The sequence below is a fragment of the Ostrinia nubilalis genome, chromosome Z (assembly GCF_963855985.1).
Source record: "Ostrinia nubilalis chromosome Z, ilOstNubi1.1, whole genome shotgun sequence".
Taxonomy (NCBI): Eukaryota; Metazoa; Arthropoda; class Insecta; order Lepidoptera; family Crambidae; genus Ostrinia; species Ostrinia nubilalis.
In genome coordinates, this window is record NC_087119.1 from 9,914,131 (window position 1) to 9,933,594 (window position 19,464).

Sequence of the window (19,464 nt, forward strand, 5' to 3'; positions counted from 1 at the left end):
ACCATAACAAATAGAGTTAGGCCCAGAACACACGGTGAAATGCAACTGCAATGAGGTGCAACTGACCAGTTCAAATAGGTTTTAAACTGGTCGCGTCATGTGTGGTCTCTCAACGGACGCTATGGCAGAAACTTAGATGCAACTCAAAAGTAAGTAACTAGAAGTTGCAGTTTCGTTGCAGTTGCGTTTCACCGTGTGTTCTGGGCCTTACAGCCACACAAAAACTTAAATGCCTTACAAAGGCTTCTAATTTGAATCTACCTTTTTTCCTTTTCTGGGCGGAACCTAAGTACCTATTATACTCGTAGTTAACACCCTGTATGTAACCGCTTTCATGTACGTACATGTTATACATTGTCTCACAGCATGAAACTGGGACACTAGTTGTGGCGACCGCTAAAACGAAGTTAAGGCTGAGGTTCTACCACAAAGCTAGCTTGCATCGCCAACGTCCTTCGGGATCTGTGTAGGTATGGCCAGTGTAAACAATACTTTTATTACGCAGTTTGGCTCTTTCTTTAACATCTAAGTAGTCACGAAATAGTTATGTAATCTTTTAAGTACGGTTCCCGCTACAAAAGGTGGTAATAAATAGGCACTTCGAATGGTAATTTATATTCGAAACTCAAGATGTTTAAAAATTAAATAAAGCCACTTAACTAATGTTAAAGTACCTACTTAACTAAAATATTTATTTCATGTTATTTTATGTCCTTATTCTACCATTTTCAAGCAATTTTATTATGATTAGTACTAAGTTATCAAAGGAGGAAATTTGTTTGAAAACATACTTTGCATAATTTGACGTAATAAAAGACATATTTCCATTTTCTCAGCTTTGCTTTGAATTTTGTCGAAAAATCATAAACCAGAGCTTTTCTAAGTAGGTAATTCTAATCTTAGCACGCACGCACAAAGCTGACAGAGAGACCTATTTAAAGTTTTATTTTGTTAAGTATTTTACCTTTTCACACACAAAGATTTTTTGCTGTCACAAATACTTAAGCCATTAAAGAATCCCTTTTGGGATTTTCCCTTGTCCTTGAGAAAGTAACCTTTGACATTTAGTTGTAATGAAGCTTTACAATGACATATTATAGCCGGTATACAGGACAGAATCTGGGCAATGAGCCAATGACGCATATTTCGATCCGAAACATTTTTTAAAGCAAAAAAATCCTTAGTAGAATTCATTTAAAAAACTGAATCATATTAACTGTAAAGTTGTGACATTTCATAATAGGTACTGCTTACTACGAGTACTATTAATTCTGTGTTACCTCAGAACCCATTTTGATGACTTTTCTCATAGAGAGATAGATTGGACCTTAGCAAAGGACAAAGGCTAGTTACTTTTCGTCGCGATAAATTTACTTGAAAGGGTGAAATATTTCATGAAAGTTTGCATGGAATCATTTCTTCATCTTTATGAAAAAGTCATCATAGCTATTATTTCTAGTAAGATAACCATAATATGTCCCAAATAGGTTCTAGGTTAAAAGCGCACGAATTTTTTAACAGACTTAAACGCAGGCAAATCCGCGGGCTTAAACACTCACTCCATAAATACGACCAGCCTTCGGTTTCGGAATCTTGTTTCTCATATAATTTTTATATGTTTTGAGAGGGATAACGGAGGACGGGGGCAACCGGCGTGTAATAGGGACTTGCCCTTTTCTACTTTCTGACCTACTTCGTTACAAGTGTGGCGGTTAAACGCTTCAAATGACACCACTTTATTATTTTATTACCCAAAATCGAAGCCCTTTTAAGATTTTTCTATACATAAAGTCGTTCTATCATAAAATTGGCTTCAGAAAATCTTCAAATTCAAATTCAAATCTTTATTGCGTACCTACTAAGTTTGTAAATTTGAAGGATAAAGGCTTAACTTATGTGATTTGTTTTTGTAATAATACGGGTTTTGCAGTCTGGGAATGACGTTAAACAATTTAATAATAGTTATTATTCTAAAGATTGTAGGTAATTATATTAGTGTACTATTAAAATTAAAACTAGAATTATAAGTTCCTGAATGTAATTTTCGTAAGCGCCCATATTATATTAAATCACGAAAAACCTGGTTGTGATAGTAATGTTACTGACATTGTACTTATTTAATTATACAGTACCACTAGTACGAAAAACTTTCGAGTTCAAGACGAGGACGAATTTTTGTACGTTTCGAGTTCGAACTCGAAACGTTCATTCTTGTTTTACTAAGGATCGTACTCGTTAGCTTAACTTTCTAATTTCTTTCGTCGGCACGCAAGGCCAAGAAGCTTCTTTCGACGAGTCATAGAGTATTTTACAAGTTTTTTTTTATTTAACATGGAATGGTGTGTTCCGTCCGAAACATGCTGCGTTATTTTAAGATGTTGTTATTAAATTTAAAAAAATAAGTTACAAAGATGAATAATGCTCATAACGCCTCATTAATTGTTTATACGTTTTTGTGTTATTGTTTGTTTAAAATGTAAGTATTTAAAACCATTATTATTTATTACCAATCAATATTTATATTGTTGGGTAAACAAATTTCGGAACATCTTTCGTCTTGTTAATGTAGCTGGCAAGCAAAGCGGCGTTATGAATAAATTTAAGTTGCTATAGAAACAATGTTCTGTTGATTGTCACTTGTGTCATAGAAAATAAAAAGAGCTATCCATTGTGTATTCCTACTGTTGTAATAAATTAATTTCGTGGACAAATCTATCTTCTATTTTTCTACTGTAAAATCACACTCAGCCACACGCTCACACACGTTTTAAAGTAAATAAAGACCATATTAACGATGTTAACATGATGAGACATCGGTAAGTAAATTAAATTAGCAAGTGAAAAGATTTTTTAGTTAAATCATGTAGTTAAATATGTATATTGTAATTCTATCTTGTTTTAGATTTTATGGAATGGAGGAGAAGATTTAACAGCTAGAAATTAACAAAAATCCTGCAAGAGCATCGAGATCTCGCTTTTGGCGAGTGGAAGTCCAAAGGCAAAGTGCAGCGGTTTGCAGTTCTTAGCCTCACTTTTTTGGACCTAACAAGACAGGAAAAGAATAGTCAAAGGTATGTTGATTGCAATAATTGAATCTTTATTATTTAAGTAGGTACTTACCTATGCATTCTCTAGACAAACTGAAATGTTATGCCCTTTCATATTGATTGTTAGGATGGCAAGTTAAATTAGTATTTAGTTAACATTACTTTTTCTTTTACAGAGGAAACCCGAGTAGCCAGATGATAATATATGAAACCATGAGCAATTTGAATAACAATTTTGATTGATTACCAATCATGTATCATACCTATTAATAGAAAATTAAAACTGTTAGGTACCTATGTTTTAATTGAAATTCAAAATATTGTTTAATGTTTTATAAGTATTTATTAAATAAATTGTCACACATATATTTTGTTTTAATCCCATTAATGTCTATTTGCCCGCAAGTGTTGATGGTATTTCTTAAGTGTGCCTAGGAACCTTAGTCCTATTACTTATTCTGTGCCGGAGCTGGATCTTTGTAAGGTTTGGGTAGGGTAGGTACCTGTAATGATTAATAAATGTTGATGAGTAGAATACTATAACATTAATTTTATAGTTATTAGTTTAGGTAAATAAGTTTATTAAGATCTAAAACTTTCTGGCTAAAACACTTACGAGCAAAGGTATGGAATCACCCTGTTGTGTTTTGTTCTGTATGATCTTAAGAACTGAATGCATATGACATTTGTATAAAATAGTTCATGGATAAATCTTATGTAGGCATGAGTACCTACCTACTTCTCCGAGTATGTTGGGGGTATTGAGAGCATTGGTTAAGTAATTCCAAATGCTTCTTCATACCATCAGTGCCTTGGTATGAACTGGATGCATCTTAATGCATAGCACATAATATAACCTGTAATAATTATTATCTATCAAATGACAAAGAAATCATGTGGTATGTAGAGTAGACAGAATGTATGAATAAATTATGTACTTGCCTTGTGTTCCAAGGACACTCTTTTTGTTGCCATAAGACTATCTTTCCGGCAATTTGTCACATAAGTAGGTATCTTACAGGGCAGATATGTACTATCCTAGACTGCATCCCTCTTAACATCATGTGCGATTGTGGTCAAATACCTGCCTTGTTATGCATAAAAAAATAAATAAATAAAAATCTACTAAAATGCAGGTTTATTGACTTTGAGGCGGTATCGCTGCAACAACCACAACATCAGGATTTAAGTTTTTCCTTATTATGTTGCCCTATTAGATATGAAATAAACAAACATTAGGAAAAATATCCACAAAATATATTTTTTTACTCACTGTTGGGATGCTTCCTAATCTCTTAACTTAAAGCATCTAAACAATCTAAATGATGCCAAACAAGGAAATAAATTCGCCGACCACATAATCTCCACATTTAAGCCTCAAAAACACGTAAAATTTATATCAACGTAATCTTCTCACAACAAAATTGACAGTGACACAACATTCGATGATTTCAACGACAACGAAACGACCGTTGATTGTCATAAAAAGAAAAAAACACCTAACTTTCGATTTTCTTTCGTATCGAGTTCAAATACTAGGCGTGACGAAAGATGGATTTTGTATGAAATAACGTAGTACGATAGGTTCGAAAGTTAGGTGTTTTTTTCTTTTTATGACCTATAGGGGGCGCTGTTTAATTTTTCATACAAAATTTTTCGATGGCACTTTGAATACGCAAACGAAACGAACTCGAAAGTTTTTCGTACTAGAGGTACTGGACTGGATTATACAGATCCATAATGTGATAAGGAATCCAGAAAACTCACGGAAACAATTTAACGCCCCTGTACGAAGTACAGTGCATTCAACTCGCCCGTAAGCGCGCGGTCAGCATTTACCAATCTGACCCAATTTTAACCTTTTCATTATTTTAATATCTTTAAGTTAGTTCGCGTTCGGTTACCATCGCCGCGTGTACTCAGCATACCATTTAACCATTTTACGAATATACCAAGTTTAACCAATTTTGACGTTTTATATTATTTCATACTTATTAATTTGTTGGAATTACACCCGACAAATTTGGTCCTTCGAACCTTCGGAAAGGTGGGACCTGCCGCGTTGTGAACTTTGTACGTGACGTGTCAGTGACTATCTTTCTGTGTAACCAGCCCTTTGGGGTACTTTACCATTTATCGAACCATTTAACTACGAACCAATCAGTGCAAACCAATTGTGACCATTTTGTGTGACCTGTGACCAATATTTGGATTCCCGGCCACCAACACCACTACTATCAACGACCAGTAAGCAGAACCACCAAGTAAGATCTTTCCATTTTTATACTAATCAACCACTGCACCAACCAACTACCAAAATGTCTTCTATCGCCGATCTTATTGCCGCACAAAAGGAGATTATGGAGAATATGAACAAGCTTTACATGAATTTCAAAAAAGAAGGGAAAGAAAGGAAAACCTCTGATAGCATTAAACGTCGTTTGCAGTCGTTAGAAGCTTTCTGGAGAGAATTTTCGCAAAACCATGAAAAATTAGTCAATATTTGTGATGAAACTGAAGACGATATGTATTTTGAGGATGATTCCTATTTAAAAACCAAGAAATTTTATGACGATGTTAGAGTCCATTTACTCAAAAGTTATGATGAAGTAACCAATCGGTCCCAATCCCCTTCGGGTCCGAAAACCAGTGAAACTCAAAAACCATCAACACCTACCGCACAACCGAGTACGTCAACAGCGGGAACCTCAACATCAGAAACCATGCCTAAAAAGGTTCTACCATTACCAAGATTTGTTTTCCATGACGTCGACAAACCAAGTAAAATCGATGAGATGATGAGAAAACAACAAAGCAATTTCAAAGCGCTAGCTCGAACTATCATTACCAATCGACAACATTCAAACCGACCTAATGAAAATCTACCATTTATTAACTGTCAAGGCCCGATTTACACAAGAATTTCTGATCTTCGAGATTAAAATACCATTAGTAGGCAGAGATAACTTTGAAATCTATAAATTAATACCAATTCCTATGAAAAGCGAAAATCAAATGCACAAAGTAATTACTGTGGCAGACCTGTTAGCAATTAATATACAAAAAGATTTACAAATACCATTTTCCGATTTACAATTACAACAATGCAGTAACTATGACTCTGAAACATTACTGTGTGCCCATCAAATACCAATATCTATGACTAAAACCGATCAAAGTTATTGTGTTAAAGAAAATGAGTCACTAAGCTGTAAAACAGAGAGCACAAAATGCAAAAACACTTGGATGCAACTACACAAAGTAAACAATTACTTGTACCTACTCATGTTGCATCGAATGCACCATTCAAATCATATGTGACTATCAAGTTACCATCGAGCGACTCAGCAAGGTCGGGATACTCGCCTTGGAAAGTGGATGCGTCATCAAGGACGACGGGATCACCTTGCTGTCACATAACAAACAATCGACCAATGATATTAAAATGAAACCAGATATTCTTAATATTGAAATTCCATCAATAAATAACATTGTGAACGTTACCATGAATATAACACCGCTAACCAGCACAAACCAAGAAACTGATATTGACAAGGAATTAGAGATTATTGGAGAGAAAATAGAACAAATAAAGAATAATACCAAAGAAGACTTAGACGACACATCCTTCGACAACCATGATTTGCACCACTACATAGCCATCTACCTCCTGACGGGTGCCGGCCTCGTGTCTGCTGTGGCCTACGGCGTGCGGAGGATCCGCGCGCGCGCCCGGTGGCCGGCAGCTGAGCAAGCGCCGCCGCAGCCGCAGCCCCGCGCCCGCGCTGCTGCCACAGTAGATAAATCAAACAGTACGGAAGCTTCATACAAACGCTCGAAATCAGACTCACGCACACAGACGCACGCTTTACACGAGCTCTAAGCGAACCTCGCAGTCCATCCGTCGCGAGTGTCGCGCGCGTTGTGTTTTTAATAATAACTAGCTGACCCGCCGAACTTTGTTCCGCCTTAATGGCAATAAATAAGCAGACTTTTTTTTTATTTCGAACGGGATAAAAAGTATCCTATGTCCTTCTCCTGGCTCTAAACTACCTCCCTGACAATTTTCAGCTAAATCGGTTCAGCCGTTCTTGAGTTATAAGTGGTGTAACTAACACGACTTTCTTTTATATACAACGTGTCCCAAAATTCAAGGATAAGCCGGCGCCGCAGGATGGACATAGTCATGACTACTTTAGGAAAAATAAGGAAAAAAATCTATCTCAATTATTTTTTAAGTTACACAATAAATTACGAAATTCTTCGAAAATTGACACCCCTTATGATATTTTACATTACCACGACCACCATTTTTCAAATATTTCTGTTTTTTGTATGTATCGGCAACTTAAGTAGTGCTGCTGTCCATCCCAACTCTTAAAACCCCCAGAATCCTTGCAGTTTTTACACAAAAGTTAATCAAAATATGTTATTTCCTTAAAATTTTGAACGATTTTTACTTGCACGCCACTTTGACTCATCGTTTTGTAAAAAAAAAGTATGAACACTACTGCGGCAAGTTTTTTATAAAGTTGACGCAACTATCCAAGATTCCAAAATGGTATAATACTCTAAGAAACCTAGTCGCAAAAAAGATATGCGTACCATTTTTACAAGCACTTCGCTTGTTAGTTAGTATGGGATAAATCTTGCAACTGAATTTAAAACCAGTTCTCCTCAACCGATTGAGCTGAAATTTGGTATACTTATGTAAATACGATGAAAATGCAATATTATGGTACCATTGAGCTGAATGGAGACTGGAGGTGGCCATAGGAACTTCTAAACGAAACGGCGGAATTGCATCTAGTTTGGGTTCGTTGGATTCGTCTTTTCGAGCACTTTAGTGCTACATGGTGTCCAGGGTCCTGATGATGAAGTCAATTATAATTTTCAAACAAAGTCAAGCCTGTTTTTAAAAAAGTTTTTTTTTATTACAACTTTATTTTAAACTTTTTCGTTGTTTCTCAATCTCATGGCCCAAGTACTCGGGAAGACAAATCCAACGAACCCAAACTCGATAAGCTTCCGCCGTTTCGTTTAGGAGTTCCTATGGCCAGCTCCTGCCACCTCTTGACTTCATCATCAGGACCCTAGACATCATCTAGCACTAAAGTGCTCGAAAAGACAAGTCCAACGAACCCAAACTAGATGCAATTCCGCCGTTTCGTTAAGAGTTCCTATGGCCACCTCCAGACTCCATCCAGCTCAATGGTACCATAATATTGCATTGTCATCGTACTTACACAAGTATACCAAATTTCAGCTCAATTGGTTAAGGAGAACTGGTTTTAAATTCAGTTGCAAGATTTATCCCATACTAACTAACAAGCGAAGTGCTTGTAAAAATGGTACGCATATCTTTTTTGCGACTAGGTTTCTTAGAGTATTATACCATTTTGGAATCTTGGATAGTTGCGTCAACTTTATAAAAAACTTGCCGCAGTAGTGTTCATACTTTTTTTTTACAAAACTATGAGTCAAATTGGAGTGAAAGTAAAAATCGTTGAAAATTTTAAGGAAATAACATATTTTGATTAACTTTTGTGTAAAAATTGCAAGGATTCTGGGGGTTTTAAGAGTTGGGGTGAACAGCAGCACTACTTAAGTTGCCGATATAAACAGAAATACAGGAATATTTGAAAAATTGTGGTTGTGGTAATGTAAAATATCATAAGGGGTGTCAATTTTCGTCGAATTTCATAATTTATTGTGTAAGTTAAAAAATAATTGAGATAGATTTTTTTCCTTATTTTTCCTAAAGTAGTCATGACTATGTCCATCTTGTGGCGTCGGTTTATCCTTGAATTTTGGGACACGTTGTATATAGATTTTATTGCATGCACGTTCCGCTGTATTTTTAAAAAAACATGCCACGAGTGTATTGCGTAGTATACGGCTGCTTGAACTCGGCATCTTCAAAACCAGAACTTTCATTTTTTAAACTTCGTAATAATTCTGAATTGTAAAAATGATTAAATATTACTTTTTAAATAAAGTGCTTACATCTGATTTTGTAATAGTTCTTTTTAAATTACGTAATTACGCTTTTTAACAATTTATGTGTTCTATTTGATAAAGTAATTTGCTCCGCGCGCTTTTGTACTAAGTGATGAACTGTATTTAAAATGAGGCAATAGCTATGTGAAAGTAAGTATCCGGTATTTTATTTATGAGAATAGAATATCTTCTACCGGCCTCTAATAGTACTTAATCAATTTATTCGATTATGTATTCGATCATTATAGAACCTAATTAACGTTTTATTTTTTTATTCCATTAGGTATTTGATAATTAAAAAAACCTAAATAAACGTTTTAATAAATAAGTAAGTCAGAACCTTATTAATTTTATAAAGATTAAGAGTGCCAACCCTAACACTCAGTTGAAGTGTAGGTATTTAACTCGCCGAAAGGGCTAAGTTTCCGTAATGCTTTAGCTCATATATCTACTGTGCTGCTGCCCTGCACCGCAATGCTAGTGCAAGTGACCAGTGTGATAGTGCGAATGTCCAGTGTACTAGTGCAAGTGACCATGTGTATGCTAAAGTGAAAAAAGTGAAATTACCAAATTCTTTCAATTTTAGTGTTGTTGAATAGAGACTATAAGAATTGAATTTTTAAGTTTACCATGTTATTATTATCACCTTGTAAATTGCACCAATTTATTGTTTTATCATCTTGTATCACCTTGCACCCTCATTTGCTTATTCTTTCTCCCTCGGGAATATGTACGAAGTACAGTGCATTCAACTCGCCCGTAAGCGCGCGGTCAGCATTTACCAATCTGACCCAATTTTAACCTTTTCATTATTTTAATATCTTTAAGTTAGTTCGCGTTCGGTTACCATCGCCGCGTGTACTCAGCATACCATTTAACCATTTTTAACCATTTTACGAATATACCAAGTTTAACCAATTTTGACGTTTTATATTATTTCATACTTATTAATTTGTTGGACTTACATCCGACAGCCCCAAAACGCACCAATAACTAACGAAGATTACTCTTAACAGAATAATAACAGAATAATACTCTTAACTCTACGTGACTCTGGTCAACAAAATGAACGTCTTTTATTCCAGAGGAGCTTTCATAAAGCTATTAGCTACTAACACAACTCCATTTAAACTCCGTTCCCACAATTATTCACAAAGACAATGTATTATTAAATTGAAAAGTTAATTGTAACTAGAAAAAGCAAGTACGCATTCATTAAAAATATTTTCCCTCGACGGAAATCGTACTGAAGAAAAAAGTTATCCAGTGTTAGTCGGTTACAACCACTTCAAACTGGTTCAACAAAGAGCTGAAATTAAATTTACGTGGCGCAAAGAAAAAACTAGTTACAAGAGGAAATTGGCGGAGACAGTGACAAATTGTTCCCGCAAGAGGTGGGTCTCCATCCCGCTCTAACACGTCTACAAATGTATTTTCTATCCCTTTCATTCGGCGCGGGCACGCGACCATAACATTGAATGTGCTCAAATATAATTGTAACTGAAAGTGTTTGATAACTTCTCCTAAATAAAAATGCATAAGTTAGGTATAGTTAATGAAAACCTAGAACTATGCCGTAGGTAGGTACTTATGATTTTTTTAAATACAGTGTAAGTCTCACCAGGCCTGTTCATCTCCGCGAGTTTACATCGAAAACAAAACACGCACGATGGCCCACCTACAGGATACTATTCGACAAGGCCTCACATACCTACGAGCGAACATTGACTCACGCACGCGTATTCTTGTGTATGATGGAAGAAAATAAAGAAAATGGTGTACTAAATACTGTGCAGTATTTAAATGCCTAAATAATAATAAAAACACAGAATTTACTTTTTTAAGTTGCCTCAAGACACTGAGAGGTAAATAAGTAGTTAATATTATTCATGATAATTCATGCTAAATTATGTATTTCCTCCGCCATTTTCCGCAGTTTGGCACCTCACGTCACATCATTTTACCGAAGTCAGCCCTATAGCTTCGGCGCAGTGCCGATCACTGACGTTTGTCAACAAAATGGTGCTTGACTCTTGAGACAGGCTAAATTACACCATATTGTTAATGACATTGAGCATACATTTTTTTTAAATACCTTCGCGAAGTAAAACTTCTGTACGTAGTACTTATTATTATTCTGTGGTCTCACGCTGTATAATATACGTACATTCATATTATGAGTAATAAGTGTTAAAAAATATTTCAAAGAAAAACATAAAACTAATTATAAAAAGCACGTAGGCATGTCTGTTTGAACATAGGTACCTATCCTAGTTCTGAACTCAGACAAAACTTCAATTAAAACAATGCCAGATGTTGACTTACTTTGATATTTTCTTCGACAAACTAATAATTATATTTTGAGGTCGGATTACCCATATCTTTCATAAATTAATTTGTGGAATCTTATCTATTATTTTCTAACAAAACTTTAAAATAATAGGTTGGGTTATTTACTTTTAAATTACTTAAACAAAAATTGTTAGTAAAATCTGATTCAAAAGCAAATGACGAGTACAGTTGCTTACACATTTTAATTTTAAGGGTTGATAAAAATATCTGCATATATTTGACATTTGATTTGTAAATTTAACATAGATAACGACAATAACCCAGCGGTTTCAGCATCGGTCTGTCGATTAGGAGAGTCACTAGTTCGATCCTCTTCGACCACATTAGTTTTAATCTAAGAATATTCAGCTTAACTAAAAGGGTTTTAACTGTAGGATATTTTATAATTAGATTTATTTTAGATAAATATCATTTAACCTGAGTAAGTCAGGCTAACGATAAAATGGGTATTATACCAAATAAATTTATTAGTGCGCGGTATTTAACAATCTCATACTCTTTTTATCATCCTTTGCCCAACGGATTTTGTATCATCAAAGGGAATATATTGCGATTGTGGGTATTCTTGAAAATAGAAACCTATGACACTGCTTTCTATTGTACTTTTATCCCTAGTTCCACAGATTACTGTCCACAAACGAATTCACAAATATATTCATACTAAGCGAAAATTTTGTATGAACATTCCTTTCCTTTGCCTAGCAACTAAATGGTGATATTTGACATTATTACAAAGGGAAAAAGGAAAAGTGAGCGCTACTTTTACGTGTTCATAAAAGTAAAATTAGATTCGTAGGTATTGAACTTTGACCTTTGAATATAACCATGATGGTCAAAGCTGCGAAGCTCCTTGTTTTTGTGTCCCTGTCACTCAAAGCGAGATTCCTGCGTATATGACAGCGACAGATAGAGCCAAAAATAATATTATAAAAGAGCCAAGAAGTAGCCCCGTAAGTTGAGTGTAAGTTACAGCTCGCAAAGCATTCGCTAATTCTTTTACAATTAACGCATAGGAACTGGAATGCGTGCTGACATACTCGTATTTCCCGAACACTATAAATCCGAGCCTCTTCAAGGCGTGAAAGAATAGGCATCTCTTCTCAGATAACACTAGCTGTGATTGCGATTAAATATGTATATTATCTGCCATTTGCTGCAAAAAAAATCACCTACAGAATATAAGGTTAATATTTTAATATCAGCATAATTATGATCCTTATTGCGTGCACCATTGCCATAATTAAGTTTTACTCAACGCATTTAACTCTAACGACGAGGGCGGGCAACCGTAAACAGAACAATTACAATCCTAGAATGGTAGTTACTTTACTATTCCCCTTCAAAAGTTCCTTCCTTCTGTCCTTAAGTAATGTGACTCTTTAACAATAAATTACTGAGAAGTTTGCACAAGTCGGGGCAGGTCTAAGTAACGCGCTTATAGAGATAATTCTGGCCTAATAAACTAATTGAAAACGACACGAATTGTAAGGGAATGTAAATGATAGACAGATATATAGGGAAATGTAAGGGATAGACGTTGAAATAATAAATTATAAGTGTCGCATCAATTTATCTATACCCTCAAACTATGCAAAACGTATGATTATAGCGACCATAATCAATAAGATACATAATTATTAATCTTATGTTTATTATTTTATGTACTAGGCGTCTACTATAGCTGCAGGTAAAATTCTCGTAATCACCACACCAAGATTTGCCCCCACGGGGAATCAACCCCGAAACCGGCGTTAAATTCTGGCACACAAACAACTAAGCCATAATTCAGTCGTTGATTTACTTTTGTGACTTCATGAAAGCGAACCTAAAATAATTTGTACCCGTCACGCTATGTTATTTACTGCTCTACTATCAGATTGGGCCACTCCAAAACAGTTAAAAAGCAAAAACACTTATCATTGTCTACTTTAGGCGATTACCTGTTTTTAAAACATACACAAATAATAAAGACGTGATATACTATCAACGAGCCGAGCCAAATAACTTTCATGCGAAGATAATATCAATACATTAACATTTTTCACATCATAAAACATTTTCCGTTTTTACAAACTCCACAGTGAAGTTACGACCGCACTGGCGTATAAATTTACATTGCACTGGTCATTCGATCGCTGACATGACGTATGTTACCTACGCTTTTATGCTTTTATGATAGTGGCAATTTCGAGGCCAGATTGGTAGCCTCTCGAAAATAGCACTCCGGAGTGGAAGTATTGATTGTAATTGCCAAAATTGTTATGGGATGGCAAAAGAACTTTTGGGACATATACTGTGTAGATTTCGTTCATTTCAATAGCGTGATTCAGGACCAGTCGAAATTGAGCCATATCAGAATCAGATAAATACGTTAAATTGTGCAAATAGAAATCTAGGTGAAAATTAAACAAATTCTTACATTTTAAAGTAACCAAAACATTTTAGCAATTAAGTACTTAAATATTTTGATTTCATAAGATCAAGATGATTAGTTTAAAAAGATAAGCTTTTGCAGATAAAAAGAGTGTAATTATAATAACTTTGCCTTTGTAAATACATTTTAAAACTTAAATAGCAAATTCACGTTTTATGATTTTATGCATTTTAATACCTACCTTTTTCCAAATTGTTTGTGTTTGTACGAGTATCTAATAGAAGAAAATTTATTTTCTTTGATAAAAATAGAGTCAAGTTGTTATTGTTGTTATTATCAGACTCAGATAAGTTCATCGAAAAACACTTTAGAGAAAGATATTTTTTCTAATTTAACAGCAAAACGTGTGGAAAACTTTTTAAGTTAGGTTGTTATGATAAGAAGAAGAATTGAACGATGTTTTCTGAAAGATAAAAATAAAATAGAATATTGCAATTTATAAGCCCCCAAATATATAATTGCTTGTTTTTGCCTCGAAAAAATAAAAAATAAAAATGTTTAAGGAATATTTTCCACATGTGTAGTGTTGCCGCTCACCGCTTCGTCTCCCGCTAAGTCCTTACATGGGGTCGTCGCCTTGCCCTCTATTTGGCAAGCGGGTAATGAACCTAGCTAGAGGTCTGTCAGACTCGCAACGCTCTGTGCCACATCATTAATTTCTACCTAATGTCTGAAACGGGCGGCGCGACGGTACCAACCTCACTTTGTGTTCTCACACACGGCGATATAACTCCTGGATGTATCATATTCCGTATTCGGTTCTTACAATCATTATAAATTCTAATGAACGTTACAAGAACTGTAGATGTTGCGGAGTTATGGCTTCGCTTTTCATGATTTATGGGCTGAACTTTTTGTGATGAAACAATGGACTACCGATTGGAATCTGGTATATTAACTGAAATTACTAACTCGCCAAATTCTGCGCATTAACTTACCTTATATTAAGCTCTAAATTCACCGAAAGTCGGACGTCCTGTCGACGAACATACGGCCCATTTATAAAACGATGAATAACTATAGGCTGTTTTGCTCCAAACTAATATAAATTAACTCGGACTTGCTAGTTCCAAACCAAGCATTGAATTTGAATTTGCCAAGCTGAGCTTGTACTATAGCGGTAACGGTATGGAATTCAATACTTCATTCCTTACAGAAGATTAAAACACATAGGTACGTATGTATGATCCACGTACAAATAAATAATCAAGCTAATCACATCAATATCCCAGGGATCCAAACCTAAATTCAGTAATGAAGGTATATTACTTAGTCCAAACCTAAGGGTTCAACAATCGTGGCAGATGAACAGTCCCGATTCTATATTCTATACATCCCAGATGCCAAAGCAAGCATATCCTTGTTGTTTCACACGTTGAACATCCAACCACATCCAAGTGTGTTGCGGACTTACTCTGTCCGTAAGTCCCGTAGCTCTCATTCTGCTTGTTAGTTACATATTTACCAATTTACACAAAACCAGAATGAATTATGCATGTAACTAAACCTTCATCAAATAATTTTATTTCCTCTACTTATTTTAATGAAGTAAATCCGCTGGGTAGCTTTAATTAACTAAAGCGAACAGATAGGGGGTCGTGAAGAATTTTGTACCTACTGTGTTAAGAAATATGATTCGCCTACTGAAAACGTGTTTCCATTTCATTATTATATTTTTTTTCATATCGCCTGAGGAGAGATCATCCAAATTTTCATTAAATAGCTCGTAAAGACAAACACTGCCTTGCTTGCTCTAGAGTTTGGTTCCTATCATACATCATTGCAGATCATCAATCAGATCATAGTTTGATCAAATAACTATATTCTTCAGGATGGTATATTTTTTCAACAAATAAGTACGAGTACCTAGGTACATTGCCAAAATATTGTAATACTCGTACCACAGAATAATAATAAGTACTACACGTACAGAAGTTTTACTTCGCGAAGGTATTTAAAAAAATGTACGCTCAATGTCATTAACAATATGGTATAATTTAGCCTGTCTCAAAAGTCAAGCACCATTTTGTTGACAAACGTCAGTGATCGGCACTGCGCCGAAGCTATAGGGCTGACTTCGGTAAAAATGATGTGACGTGAGGTGCCAAACTGCGGAAAATGGCGGAGGAAATACATGATTTAGCATGAATTATCATGAATAATATTAACTACTTATTTACCTCTCAGTGTCTTGAGGCAACTTAAAAAAGTACATTCTGTGTTTTTATTATTATTTAGGCAGTTAAATACTGCACAGTATTTAGTACACCATTTTCTTTATTTTCTTCCATCATACACAAGAATACGCGTGCGTGAGTCAATGTTCGCTCGTATGTGAGGCCTTGTCGAATACTATCCTATAGGGGGCCATCGTGCGTGTTTTGTTTTCGATGTAAACTCGCGGAGATGAACAGGCCTGCTCGTACTTCTGAGAATTTATCAAACATTGCTCCAGCAATACTTACGCGTTGTGTTCAACTTCGAACAGCCTTTAATGCAAATACCGTCTGCTTTTATTGAGTCTTTCTTGTAACTACGCGTTATTGCTTTTCTTACTTAAGCATACATTGTATCAAGAAAATGAATTTCATTTAGTCTTATAAACCTTCTTTCTCTTATCTATACTAATACTAGTATTACAAATGCGAAAGTAACTCTGTCTGTGTCCCTTTCACGCCTAAACCACTGAACTGATTTTGAAATTTGGTATAGAGATAGTTTGAGTCCCCAGAAAGGACATATAGGATAGCTTTTATCCCGGTTTTTGAAACAGGGACGCGCGCGATGAAGTTTTTATTGTCACAGACAAAATTCAACACGGGCGAAGCCGCGGGTGGAAAGTTAGTATCTTATAAATGTTCAAATTCTATGGTTACAATAAAATTGATTGTTTGAACTGGGACTTGGATGTTTCAAATTGCGCCTCCATTGGCTATAAATCAAGATGGTGCATTTCCCTGTTCGTGTTCCTACATGAGTGTCTTCGTTTGCATTAGCTTGCTACACAACCAGATTCGGGAGTACTCGTAAGTAGACGGAGCGTGTTGTTGCATCTTGCACTTACAAACGGCCCGATTATCCCCGACACGCGTGCGGCGAGGTGTTTGCTGTCCATCGAGAGTTCAGAGGCGAGTGTCAACTGCACACCAGGTGAGGGGTCATCAAGGGACAGACGGCAACGGAAAGCTCCAGGCGATCGGTGACGCGATACGGGCGTGCCGCGGCACAGTGCAAAAAATGATGGTAACTCAACTGCACTTCACAAACGACGACTACGAGCGCTGGTAGGGTAAAAAGTTTATGAGACATGTAGAGGCTTCTTAAGAGAAAAATATTTGATGATTTGAAAGTATTATTTAAATAGTCTATACCAGTGTTTTTCAACCTGAGGGGTCGCGACCCCCTGGGGGGTCGCGAAGACTATATAGGAGGGTCGCGAGAGGTCGTAAAAAGTACCTCAGTAAAAAAAATCTTATAAAGACAGATTTTTCCGAAATCTAATTATGCAAAATGTTGTATGGCTTGAAGTATTCGGTCACTACAAACATATTTGTAACATTATAAACTGCATGAAAAAAAAAAGCGAACGGTCGGGGGGTCACCATAATTTTTTTCATACTAGGGGGGTCGTGTCATGAAAAAGGTTGAAAAACACTGGTCTATTACAAATAAAGAAATTTTGACTTTGACACTAGTCGAGTTAATTGCGATTATTTATGGGTCGCATTTTATCCTATTGACGTGAAGTCATTTAAATGAAAAATCTGTTTTTATAAAAAAACATAAACGTAGAAGATTTTATGAGTAATCAATATAAAGGGAGCCTAAATAAATTGATATAAGACTTATGTATCTATTTATTTATTTTATTTTATTCAGATGTAGCTAAATCAATATACAATGCAAGTTATTTTGTAGGGCAATATAATGCCAGTTAAAAACTGCTTATATGTTCAGACGCAGTTTTGATTCTTTTGGAGTTTTGGTATGATAAAAATAATTAATTAGTGGGATACCACATGGTTATAATTACAACGCCTTTGCTTACTTTTATCCACCATCTCATTTGCTACATGTACATTAACATTGTTTGAAGATGACTTACTTTTTCAAGCCTTTTTACACTATGTTAAGGCCTCGCAACCAATTTACCGCAGTCCGTGTACATTTGCACGCCGAGTCCGGGCCCGTTCTACACGTTCGCTGCACGAAATTATGTGCAATAATATTCGCACCAATCCAAATCCGTAACGTAATTTGATCTCAAATATTAAGGTTAAGTTGCACCATCTTACTTTTACTTTAACAAACGTCAAAATAAAGTATGTCAAACACCATACAAAAACAAAATTAGGTGGTGCAACTCAGCCTAAGAGGACTGGCGTTAATCTCATAAACTAAAATCATTAAACTTGTCAATACTAAAAACAACCTTCAAAATCATCAGACTTATTAGAACGCTTTCGTTTGTCGCGCTGCTAGATCGCCTAAATGTGAAAGCGCTCTTAAACTGCAGCTACGGAGGGCATCCGAGAGATTAGCCTGTAAGGATTTTAGCAGATTGAATGGGGCCTAGATTGCAGACAATCCGCCTGCTGTAAACCTACCTACTTGATGTAGGGTTGGCCCTCAAATATTTTGTCTAATAATATACATTATTTTTTTTAATTTAAGACAGCTACAGAGAACTTTTGTTCTCTATAGACATAACACAATATTAAAGCTGAGTTGCACCACCTAACTTTGACTGTAACTTTGACGGTAACCGATGCTTTTTGTATGGATTTTGACAGATTTTTGACGTTTGTCAAAGTTAAAGTAAGATGGTGCAACTCAACCTAAGTCTGAACTCCGATTAGAGCCAGGCACAACATTTAAATAATACAAACAAATAGACAGTTTTTCTCATTATTATTATCACAATTCACATTATCCCTACCAGTTCGTTTAAATGTGAAAGTTTGTATGTTTGTTACTCTTTTAAGCAAAAACTACTAAACGGATTTTGGTAAAACTTCACAGTATTATTGTTTAAAAATCAGAATATTATCAATTTTCAATTTCAATAATACAGTGGGTGAAGCCACGGGCAAAAGCTAGTATAATATTAATATTAGAATAGGTACCTACACCATTTTTAATCCTTACCGACTTTTTTGTATCTTCTAATAGCGATATCTCACAGAATTCATAAGGAAGGATATTGTAACTTAAAGAACCCTGGAGGATAATAATATTATTAAGTGATTTTGAATACCTAACTACGCCATTTTGTCAGGCTATTTATAAACATCATCGGCTTATTCTAATAATCACAATTAAGCTACTATTAAAGATGTTTTTCACCACCCACTCCATCTCTTCCTAATTATCTATTGCTTAGCAACCATTATCATCTTAACAGGGAATAAACCTTGAAATAAGCTTAGTTACGAAGCAAATATCTGTTTTCAGACCGACTTTTGCTAGTGCAAGTTTACTTTTATTACTGCACATAGTTACAGTACAGTATTTCGCATTGCAACACGAACATAAAATTCAAGCTCGCATTTTATGAGTCTGTAGTATACATATAACATTAGAATGTTATATTTGGCAAGTCATAAACTGTGCGGTTACTGCTAATAAGAT

General features: G+C 35.3%; 1 protein-coding gene and 1 long non-coding RNA gene across 2 annotated transcripts in view; both read left to right on the forward strand.

The window, feature by feature from the left end:
* The window catches only part of LOC135086939 (discoidin domain-containing receptor 2-like), a 105,382-nt gene that overhangs the window by 11,417 nt on the left and 74,501 nt on the right, over positions 1 to 19,464 (forward strand). The gene's annotated exons all lie outside the window — the stretch shown is intronic.
* Positions 2,487 to 3,268, forward strand: LOC135087250 (uncharacterized). Its single transcript, XR_010260729.1, has 3 exons — positions 2,487 to 2,816; positions 2,903 to 3,071; positions 3,224 to 3,268. It is a non-coding gene; the product is annotated as an uncharacterized LOC135087250 (long non-coding RNA).